Raw genomic sequence first — 11572 nt, forward strand, 5'->3', positions numbered from 1 at the left:
AGACGTGGCAATTACACCTATGCCACCACAGACGCCAACGACAGTGTCTCACCGACCGCTGACACGTGGGCACGGAGCATGGAGAGAACGCATCGTGAGGGGAGGTGATTTAAGATGGCCGCCCACCCTCACAAGCTCAGTTCGTCAGCACGCATGACGATGCCGACATGTCTGATCGGCGAAATATTGTGCCTGTTGGACACTATGAACTGACAATACACCTGTGGACTGTTCAGGAAAGAAATACACTGGGAGAAACTGAAGAATCACATGACAATTTCTGCTGGTCAGCAACTTGAACATGCATTTCTCTCTTATTGTGAGACAATATTCCATTTAGTTTTGGGTTTGCCATCAGATGTTAATTTCCAGCAATCCGAACATGAATGGGATGAAGAAATACTAAACTTTCATCTGTCCTGGAAAACTCATCAAAGACTCACTGTGTATCTGTTTAGAATATTCAAACAATGGAAAATCCAGGATGTAATGTAATGAAATGAAGTCATGTGGCTAGTGCCTCCCGTCACGTAGACGGTTTGCTGGGTGCAGGTCTTTCGAGTTGACGCCACTTTAGCGACCTCCACGTCAATGGGGAGGAAATGATGAAGATTAGGACAACACAACACCCAGTCCCTGAGCAGAGAAAATCTCTGACCAGCCGGGAATAGAACCCCGGCTCAGAGGATTGACATTCTGTCGCACTGACCATTCAGCTACTGGGGGCAGACGTGGAATGTAATAATATTGTGAAAAGCAGAGTTGCTTCTCACTATATAATGGTAATGCTGAGTTGCAAATAGGCACAACAAAAAGCTTCTTGCCAGTAAGGTGTTTGTCAGAATTAGATGACAAACACACACATACATGCTCATGCAAATGCAAATCACACACAAGACTGCTGTCTCGAGCAACTGAGGCCACACTGTGAGGAGCACCACCAGTGCATGATGGGAGTGGTGACTGGGTAGGGATAAGGAGAAGGCTGGGGCAGGGAGGGGGAGGGATAGTAGGGTAGGGGCGGTGGACAGTGACACGCTGTTGGGGAGTGCACAGGGATGAGATGGATAGAGGCAGCGTAGAGGGAGGGGGAGGGATAGTGGGAAAGGAAAGAAGTTAAAAGACTGGGTGTGATGGAGGAATGAGGGCAGCATAGTGCTGGAATGGGAACTGAGAAGGGGTTGGATGGGAGAGGACAATGACTGACTAACTTTGAGGCTAGGAGGTTTATGGGAATGTAGGATAGATTGCATTGAAATTTCCCACCTGCACAATTCAGAAAAGCTGGTTTTGGTGGGAAAGGTCTATAAGTCACAGGCTGTGAAGCAGTCATTGAAATGAAAGATCTCATGTTTGGCAGTGTGCTCAGCAACAAGGCGGTCCACTTGTTTCTTGGCCACAGTTTGTTGGTGACCATTCAGGCAGACTAACAGCTTATTGGCCATCATTCCCACATAGAATGCAACTGAGCTTGTAGATCACATGGCTGGCTTCACAGGCAGCCCTGCCTTTGATGGGATAGCTGATGTTTGTGACCAGACTGGTGTAAGTGGTGGTGGGAGGATGTATAAAACAGGTCTTATATCTAGGTCTATTACAGGGGTATGATCCATAAGATAAGAGGATGTGTAGAGGTGGATGAGTTACTGTGCAGGTTCTGTGGAGAGCAGAAAACCACTTTGGGAGGGGAGGGAAGGATAGTGGGCAGGGAATTTCTCATTTTAGGGCACAAGAAGAGGTAGTTGCAACCCTGGCGGAGAATGTAATTCAGTTGCTCCAGTCCTGGGTGGTGCTGAACTATGAGGGGAATGCTCCTCTGTGGCCAGATGGTGGGGCTTCAGGAGGTGGTGGGAGACTGGAAACGTAAAGCTCATGAGATTTGTTTTTGTGCAATGTTGGGAGGATAATTACAGTTTGTGAAGGCTTCAGTGACACCCTCAGCATGTTTTGAGAGGGACCGATGTGGATACAACTACCATGAGTGGCTAGGCTGTGTGGAAGGGACTTCTTGATAAGGAAGCTATATTTGGCTGAATATTTGTGACAGTCTTTTTGTTGTGCCTATCTGCATCTCTGTTATATGGTGAGTAGCAACTCTCCTTTAATGATATTGTTATCTTTAGAATAAGGTATAATGAGCCAATTATAACACATTCAGCTAATGATACACAGCTTCTCATTTGTCATCCGTTCAGTTCTTTTTCCTTGATTCTTTTCACACATCACCTCTCCTCTGCTTCTGAATTCAGATTGATCAGTCTATGAGAGCATATAATGGGCTATGAAAATGAACACTATTTACAACAGTTTCTTCTGGTAATGATCAGTTTGGTTTGACCTTTTGTATGTGACATGATCTTGAAGAAATAAAACAAGCAGAAGTAGCAACAATTATGACCATTGTTTAATTTGTAAAAAATAAAAAATAGAAGTACCAGTACTGTGACCTACCATGTAGCATTTTTTAAAATTAATGTCTTAAAACAATATTTCAATGCTTTTTTTGATCGGAGGTATTGGTATGGCATACCATCAAAAATCAGGCACTGGTTATAAAAACAAAAGCTGTTGTTTGCTTTGGAATACTGACACCAGTAACTTTATCTGAATTGCTTTGTCATCTCACAGCAATAAAAAAGGAAGATTAATGTTTGATAATATCATGAAGAGGATAGTTGTCACTCACCATATAGTGGAGATGCTGATTCGCAGATAGGCACAACAAAAAGACTGTCAAACAAAGCTTTTGGACAATCAGGTCTTCATTAGAATTAGACAGCACACCCACAGACACAACGTACACACACATGGACACATTCTGTGGCTGCCAAGGCAAGACTGAGCATCATGCACAGGTGCTTGCAGTCTGGCTTGGCAGCCAGAGGGGTGTGTGTATGTGTGTAAGAAACTGATCTTGTGAATTTCTGTGTGTTGGAGGAACAGGGAGGTAGAGGGATCTGCTAGCACAGATTTATCATTGAGCCAATATAACGGAATGTAAAAATAATTTGAAAGTAATCAATGAAATCAAAATATTTTGTGATTGGCTCTGCATGGGATCTGAACCCTGTCACATTCATCTTTTGTCGTAATATATTTGGTTGCACTGATAAGTACACATGAAACCCCCATGTATAACTGGCAGTCAAATGGAAACAAAACTAATTGAAGAGTTAATTTAACTGTGTATTATTTAAGAAGTAATTACCATAGTTGTGAATACATTTATGCCACTGTGAGGTACTTAATCAATCCCTTCACAGATAAATGTCTGTGGTTGCCTACAGAACCATGACTGTACTCATGTGATCACCTCTTGGTGTGAAGCAAATGGATGGCCAAGAATGTCTTCCTTCAGCACTTTAAAAAAATATGGAAATAACAGGGGGAGAGTTTGGGACTGTATGGAGGTTGTGTGAAGGCTTTCCAGCAAAACTAGGCAGCATAGTTGAAGCAACTTGCCACAAAATGGCTGGCAAGGTCCTATAGAGTACACTGCAGAAATTTTGCTGGCAAACCATTACATATTCTCCATAAAGCCACAGTCTCTCCTTGTGTGATTTCCATATTTTAGACCCCTCAAGAAAGACATTCATAGCTGTTCTTTTGGTTCAGATAATGAAGTGCATGCCTGAGTAGAATAATGTTTCCAGAGGCAACTGCAAACATTTTTCCACAAAGACATTGACTACCTAGCCTTACAGTGGAATAAATGTGTTAACAACTAGGGCAATAGCTTCTGTATTAATGAATAGTTTACTTTTTTCATATGTTTTGTATTAATTTGACTGCCCTTATACGCCACGATTATTAAGTTTGCATTTGTAGATCTGTGTACGTTTTACACAAGTGCTTTGTTATTATTTTATAGCATTCTATTTCTTATAATTCCGTGTTCCCCTCAGAGACTTGCAGCTATGTGCTGGGTTAAAGATCTCACTAAGTTTCGTATGTTTTCGGAATCCAGCTAGCTTATCTGCAGTGTTAGAGTAATCAACAGTAACTTCAAGAACACCGATTAACATGAGCCATTTTGAATTTGAGAACTTTAGACTCACTTCTTTAAGGTGGGAGCAGCAGAAGACATGCTTCTACTGTACAGATGAGGAAATTGAAACTTAGGAAGTTGGAATAATTCCATTTGCTAAACTCTGCTCCTCATTTAACTTTTTCATTTCCTTTTTATGTTATGCTGGTAGTAGGTGCAGCACATTTACATAAAATACGAAATTCTTATTCAGGTGATACTTAAGTAAAATTAATTATTCGTCAGTTTATTTGAATTCTGCTAATGGCAATGGTATAGTTAATTTTTCACTGTACGTGTTCTTTTAAGATAAATCTGTAATTTACTTTATTCAGAAGCCATATGATCAGAAACATATTGTGAGGTAACAATTGTTTATTTCCAGAGTGACATAAATTATTTGAAGGCCCTCCTTTCATTCTTTCAGTAACATTTTTTATTTGTGAAAAGTCTAACTAAAAAGTTATTCATAACTAAAGTTTCCACCACTCATAAAATAATATTATTATTTGTACCTCTCAGTACGGTTATAAAATCATAAATGTAGTTATAATTTTCTTGTTCTAATTTTTATGAACTGGAAATAGCTTTGGTTATCAGAGTAATTTGACAATTAAGAAGAGGATCAGTTAATCCCCATGGCAGTGTGCATGGTATGAATAAAATAATCCTCCCAACTTCATTTATTTCCCAATCGTCTATCACATAGATAAACCTAATTATTACCTGCTTCCTCATAATGTCATTGCCACTAATTTTAATGTTGTTCTCTTTATATAGCATAAGGAATTTAGGTCCTAGTAATCATTACAGTAACTTCTCCATGGCAGAGTCATGATTAGCTATTTTCATCTTAATGTCTCAATGTAAAAATTCATAGAGTGCACACATCCATTCAGCATTTCAATGTCAAAGACACTAATATGAGCAGATCTTACTGTTGGTTGTAAAATCTGGCTGTAGTCATCCACGTAACTATTCTGTGTTAAAGTGTTAGTAAAGCTCCAGTGACAGTTCTTTCAAGTGATATTTTCTGAAGATATGCATTTTGGTAGACTTGAATATGTTTACAGTTCATCCAATGTAGTAGCTTACTTTGTTTATTTGAACTATAAAAATAACTGATAGCAGAAATTAATCTTCATCACGTGTTTTGGCACTAAGAAATGTCAAGTAATCTCAAGTTTAAATCACTGGTTTCATGTCAATCATTGAAATATTAGTTTACATCTTCCACCAATTTCAGAGAGTGAAACTTCAAAAGTTTAGAATTACCGAAGTATACCAGCAATATAACCAAGTCAGTAATGTTACATAGTGTGTTTAGATTTTCACTGGGCAACTAGAGTGTCCCTAATGATGATGAAAAGCTTCCTAATGATGCACTAAACACGTGGCTACTCATACAACTAAGAAGAGAGGAATGCACATAAAAAAGCATTTTGTAAGCAACTTCCTTTCCAACTGGAAAAACAGGTTGCCCAAAACTGGAATACTAAATGCTATACTGTAGAGTGTGCTCCTTGATACCTGCAGTGTTTGTTTCTATTTCAGGAAGTGAACAAATCATAAGAGGAAAGAGTCAATTTTGTAAAGATTTTTATTCTTCATATACAAGATATGACTGTAAGAGCTACTGTTAAGTCAATTAAAAGTTCATCAGGCTGTATCAGTCACTGCCAAATGTAGATGTTGTCGTGCAGTGGAGGAATGTTGGACATGTATGAAAACTGTCAGGATGCACCATATTAAAACTCAGCCGAGATCTTAAGTGTTTTACTATTCACAACTAAAGTACCATGTTCCTCTCGGTCTGCGTCACAGTATCCCGCAGTGCTGAGGATACCACTTTGCTGTCTACAAAACAGCTTGGCACAGAATGGCTACCTCAGCAACCCACGCAATGTACTGTGGCATGCCAGCCTCATACGGCCACAGTGTTATGACGTCAGGATGCGTTGGCAACTGACTCAGTGGCCCTCATCCCTGTTGCCTCTGCGCTGCTCGCTGGTAGCCGCCGAGCGGCCCACTGAATGCTACTTCACCGTAGTGATTAAGGTTTGCGATGACAACAAGCACCCACGATCCGACAGCCAAAGCCGTGGCCCTCTCCTCAGGATGCCTCCAGCATGTGTTGGGAGCCAACGAGAGTGCCCGTGGTAGTGAGCCACGGAATGGCCCACCGCTGGCTTGTTACGGACCCCACGTTGGCCTCAGAGGGTTGAACCAGCGACTCACCATGTACTGGAACACTGGCGCCCCATCTGCTGCTGTGTGTAGCTGGTGGTGTGACATGCCCAGCTATCCAGGAGAGCTGCCACACTTGAATGACTATCATTAGAAAACCGACACATATTTATATGCGGCTGTGCACCTCTGTTTTGCTGACACACCACTCTGAGTCACGTACTCATAATACCTAGACTGGGCAAGTGGGCCCCTTCTGCCTGTAGCTTGCGCCATGCAGACTGCTGCGTTTATTCTTTTCAGCAGTTTGACGCCCCTGTGGTCTCCACTCTACTTCACAACCACTGGTCCTTACTGTCAACAGGCCCACGTCTGTTTGTAACTTGGGCAGTCAGAAATATTGCACCGAATCTAACTTTTTCCTATCTTAAACGGTGATGCCGCTACATTTTCCTCCCATTCAGAAAGACGCAGTCCCTGGATCTACCACTAATTACTCTGAAGCTTGTTTAGGTAGGCATGCACTGATGACATTTACTACTACTATTAGAAAACTTATGTGTGTTCTAGTGATCTTAAAACACATGCCATGAGACAAAAATTCCTTACTGGATGACCACTCCACTTATTACTCAATCAACCCCTTACCTACCCGTCTTACGCTCTCATTATCCAATCCACTGGGATTTGGACTACTGACGGTTCCCTCTTGGAATTGGCTCCTCACCTAATCAGAATGGAAACAACACACAACAAAGCTAAGGCTGTGATGGCACTTGGCACAGAGGTGCTCAAAACGAACTTGCCGTTGCCTTTCCCTACATTGACCGACTTGCTGCACAAGCTGTTCGGCTGATATGTACCCCTCTTGCTCTGAAATGAACTGGTTTATGGATCTCAACAGACTTGACTGCAGAGTTTGATCTAACAAGGTCAGATTCAGTCAAGGCAAAAACTCTAAAGTTGCTTCTAGTCAGTACAGCTGTGGCTGTGTAGCATTCAATTACGTGACACCTGAAATTGACGCTGGCAGACGGAAGGTTGGTCCTATTATGCTACACGCAGTTCCATTGATTAAAATTCCATTCTCCTCAAGCTCTGTATGTTTCGCTTTTGCAAATACTCCCTGCTCAAAACAACTTGCTACTACTATCAAGCCGGCCGTGGTGGCCGTGCAGTCTGGAACCACGGGACTGCCACGGTCGCAGATTCGAATCCTGCCTCGGGCATGGATGTGTGTGATGTCCTTAGGTTAGTTAGGTTTAAGTAGTTCTAAGTTCTAGGGGACTGATGACCTAAGATGTTAAGTCCCATAGTGCTCAGAGACATTTGAACCATTTGAACTACTATCAAATTTTCGTAGGTGGAGAAGATCCAATTCATCCCAATCCATTGCAAGTTCAATTGTGACTCCATGATGTCTGTTGGACAGTCTATTTCTTTCCTCCTGGCTAAAAATAACTTATCTCGGCGTACCGGCTCTTAACGGCAATACCTCCTCAGTTTTTACTTCTACAAACTTGCTCCACGCCCCCCTTTTCAGTGACTTGAGGACAGAAATCGCCATCACCCTTCGTCCCTCTTCAAAAAGACAGCTGTCCCCAGCAGGCTCACAATGCTCGAAAACACACATAACTAATGAAAATACAATAGCTAATTAATCTTTGCAAACCCAATGATACATAACAACAAAACAGAAAACTACAAATACTCTACTATTTTCTGGATTGCAAAGCACATGGTACTTCATGCTGTACTCTATCGTCCTATTTCTTAGTTACATCCATAGATTTATTAGGCCCAACGACAATGCCCACGCCCCAGCAACTATTATTGTGCTCTGTAATACCGTCCACAAACTGCTGATCAACGAAATCCTCCACAATAGGCTTAAAATACCTTGGTATTCTGTATGGTTTACGCTAAACAGATGCTTCGTTCCTTGTTCGTATCCTATGCTGAACTAATGCAGTTGCTGGTAATTGCCTCGCTGTAAAAACAAATCCTTAAATTCCCACAACCATTCTTCCAAATGCTCTTTTTCTCCTCCTTTCAAATGCTTAATTTTGTCACACAATGCAGTTCTATCATCATTCAGTGACTGATCGCTATGCCCACCACTTGGACACCAGTCTTCGTCATCTGGTACATCCAAATTAACTACTAAAACTCCTTCTCCCAAATTCTCGTCTACAGAACTAAAATTATCCCCATTCACGGGGACTACTCGCCTGTCGTTTCCCTCATGTACACGTACAGTACTACATTTCACAAAATAAACTAATGGATCCAAAACTTCATTATCCTCCAATGGTTCAATAACACATACCGTACCCACAGGTAGATCTGACTCTACACTTACCCAAAGCGACCTTCCGGTGCCACTAGACACACACTCATACGAATTAAGCATTAATGCTAATGTACGCGGCTCAGTTGGTTTGCTCATTACATTGAATGCCCCTCGTGACAACTGCATCGACAAGTTTCCCTAGATTAAATAACATTTCACCAAGTTCCACAGATCGTTGTCCAAGGTCAATTTTGGCATGATGTTGATGCAAGAAATCTACTCCTAGGATCATGTCGTAGCCCTCGATTACCCATCGTACTACCTCCATGCATGCATCAAATCGGACTATTCCTATGCGAAAGTCAACTGTCACTGACGCCAAAGATGTGACCTCCTTATAACCCACTCCACGCAACCTATATCATGGTGGGTCTAACTTCCTTCATCCCATTAAACTCTTGGTAGCCACTGACACTTGTGCCCCTGTGTCTAACAAAAGCTTAATCTCTTTAGTTCCTATGGATCCTAACACTGAACATTCCACCTCTGCACACTTATTTGTAGCATTCAGATTAAATGGGAGCTCCCTTAGGTGGGTCTTGGGCGCCCTCTAACGTTTAACGACTGTCCACCTCTACTAACTCCACTTCTCCATCCTTCACGCTGCTGATTTCCACCCCTTCCTCTATTCCTTGGTAACTGGCTACATTGCCTCTGCACATGTCCCGTACGACCACACTTATAACATTTTATACCTGCTGTAAACACTGTTTGTCTATCACTTACCCCATTCCCACATCTATTTCCTCATATTGGATTGCCAGCAGAATGGCCAAATATAAATCTTTCGGAGTCCCTTCACGCACTTTGCGTGACATATGCGCCGGTAATACCCCCAAAAATATATCAAGTGCCACGTCCTCAGCCCCCTGTAACAGAACACCATTCGCTTCATCGCTCTGACCCAACTCGTAAGCATACTTGTTAATTTCTCTTATTCTGTCCGCAAATTTCTCTACCATCTCCCCCTGTCTCGTCTTCATTGTAGTCAATCTCTCCCTGAAGTACCGAGCGCTATTCTGTTTCTTGTACATCTGTTAAATCCCCTCCTTCAAAACTGTCCCTGTCTTCCTTAAAGCCTGAGAACACCTTACGTATGTTTCATTTCACCCGTGAATCTAATCTTGGGTAATGTAATAATTGTCCATCAGTCCAACCATTCATCACAGCTGAAGTCTCCAAGTCCTCCACAAATTAACGCACATGCTCAGATGCCTTGCCAGAAAACGGAATAATCAAGCGCGCGGCAGGTGGATCAATGTCCTGCTGTGGCACCCTCGGCAACAACGACTGATCACATGCGGTTTCCAGCTCACTGTACAGACAACGCCTACTATTCTGACACCAATTCTAGCTGCCGCTGCCAAATGTAAATGTTGGCATGTGGTGGAGGAATGTTGGATGTGGATGGAAACTGCCAGGATGCGCTGTATTAAAACTTGGCCGAGATCTTCAAGTGGTCTATTATTCCCAGCTACCGTGCTGCGTTCCTCTCGGTCTGTGTCCCAGGGTCCCGCAATGCTGAGGATACCACTTTGCTGTTTGCCAAACAACATGGTAGGTGATGGCGACCTCAGCAATCCGTGCAACGTACTGTGGTGTGCTGGCCTCATATGGCTGCGGCGTTATGACGACGCCAGGACGTGTCGGCAGCGGACTCAGCGGCCCTCATCCCCGTTGCCTCAGTGCTGCTCACTGAGAGCCACAGGGCGGCCCGCTGTGTGTTCTTCGGTGTTGTTTTTAAGATCGCAGTGACAACAAGCGCCCACCATCAGACAGCCAAATCTGTGGCCCTCACCTCACGATGCCTCCAGCATGTGTTGGGAGCCGACACTGCCACGGTAGTGAGCTGTAGAGTGGCCCACCGCTGGCAGGCTACGGACCCCGCTTTGGCCTCAGAGGGTCAAACCAGCAAACTGCCGTGGACTGGAAGGTGGTGTCCCATCTGCTGCTGTGTCTAGCTGGTGGTGTGACATGCCCCACTGTCCAGGAGAGCTGCCACACTTGAATGACTCTCGTTAGAAAACTGCCACCTATTTATATGCGGCTGTGCACCTGATTTGCTGACGCGCCACTCTGTGTTACATACTCATAACGCCTAGGTTGGGCAAGTGGGCCCCTTGTGCCTGTAACTTGCGCCATGCAAACTGCTGTGTTTACTCTTCTCAGTGATTCGAGGCCTCTGTGGCCTCCACTCTACTTCACAACCACTGATAAGCATATCTTACTGTCAACGGGCCTGCACCTGTGTGTAACTTGTGCACTCAGAAATATTGCAATGACTCTAACTCTTGCCTATCTTAAACGGTGGAGCCGCTACAAGGCAAATTTAGGAAGACTAAAATTAGGAGTGGGGGCTAAATACATATACAGATTATTAATATGCACACTTTACAATGAAATTATGGGACGGTTTATGTACTAATGCAATGAGCTTGTTGAGGTGATGAATCCATAAACAATTAACACATCCCAAGTACAGGCAATCTTGCCTAAATAGTGTTGTATTGCTGAAGGCCAAATAGAATAAACAAATAAAAAGTGCAGAAAATCAGTCACTGCATTTATGTAACTCTCTGGATTAAAATTGTCTTGACAGATGAATAATACGGAATTCAGTTTGTGTTAATCACCAAATTTTTAATTAGTTCCTGACAAGCACAATAGTTCTTTGATGAAACATGTTTACCTCACATTGACAAAGTGTTAGCACAGTTTAATAATAGTGTTTGTTTGGGTTAGAGCTCATAGTAAGAGGACACTGTTGTTGTAAAGAGAGCAGTAGCACCTGCGCCAGATCTACATTCACAAAGGTACTATCCAGCGTAAATATTTCATGATAGGTACCTCAGACAAGAAGCTACAAGAAAGAACTCTGGTTTAAGTAGCTATGAAATTATGTAGGAAGGACCTCATGTCAAGACACAATACAAGAAAACATAAAAAAGATATTACCTTTCACAGTTATTTTTCATTTTCTGTATACCCTCAAGATTTGTACAATA

This window comes from Schistocerca gregaria, chromosome 1 (assembly GCF_023897955.1).
Source record: "Schistocerca gregaria isolate iqSchGreg1 chromosome 1, iqSchGreg1.2, whole genome shotgun sequence".
Lineage (NCBI taxonomy): Eukaryota > Metazoa > Arthropoda > Insecta > Orthoptera > Acrididae > Schistocerca > Schistocerca gregaria.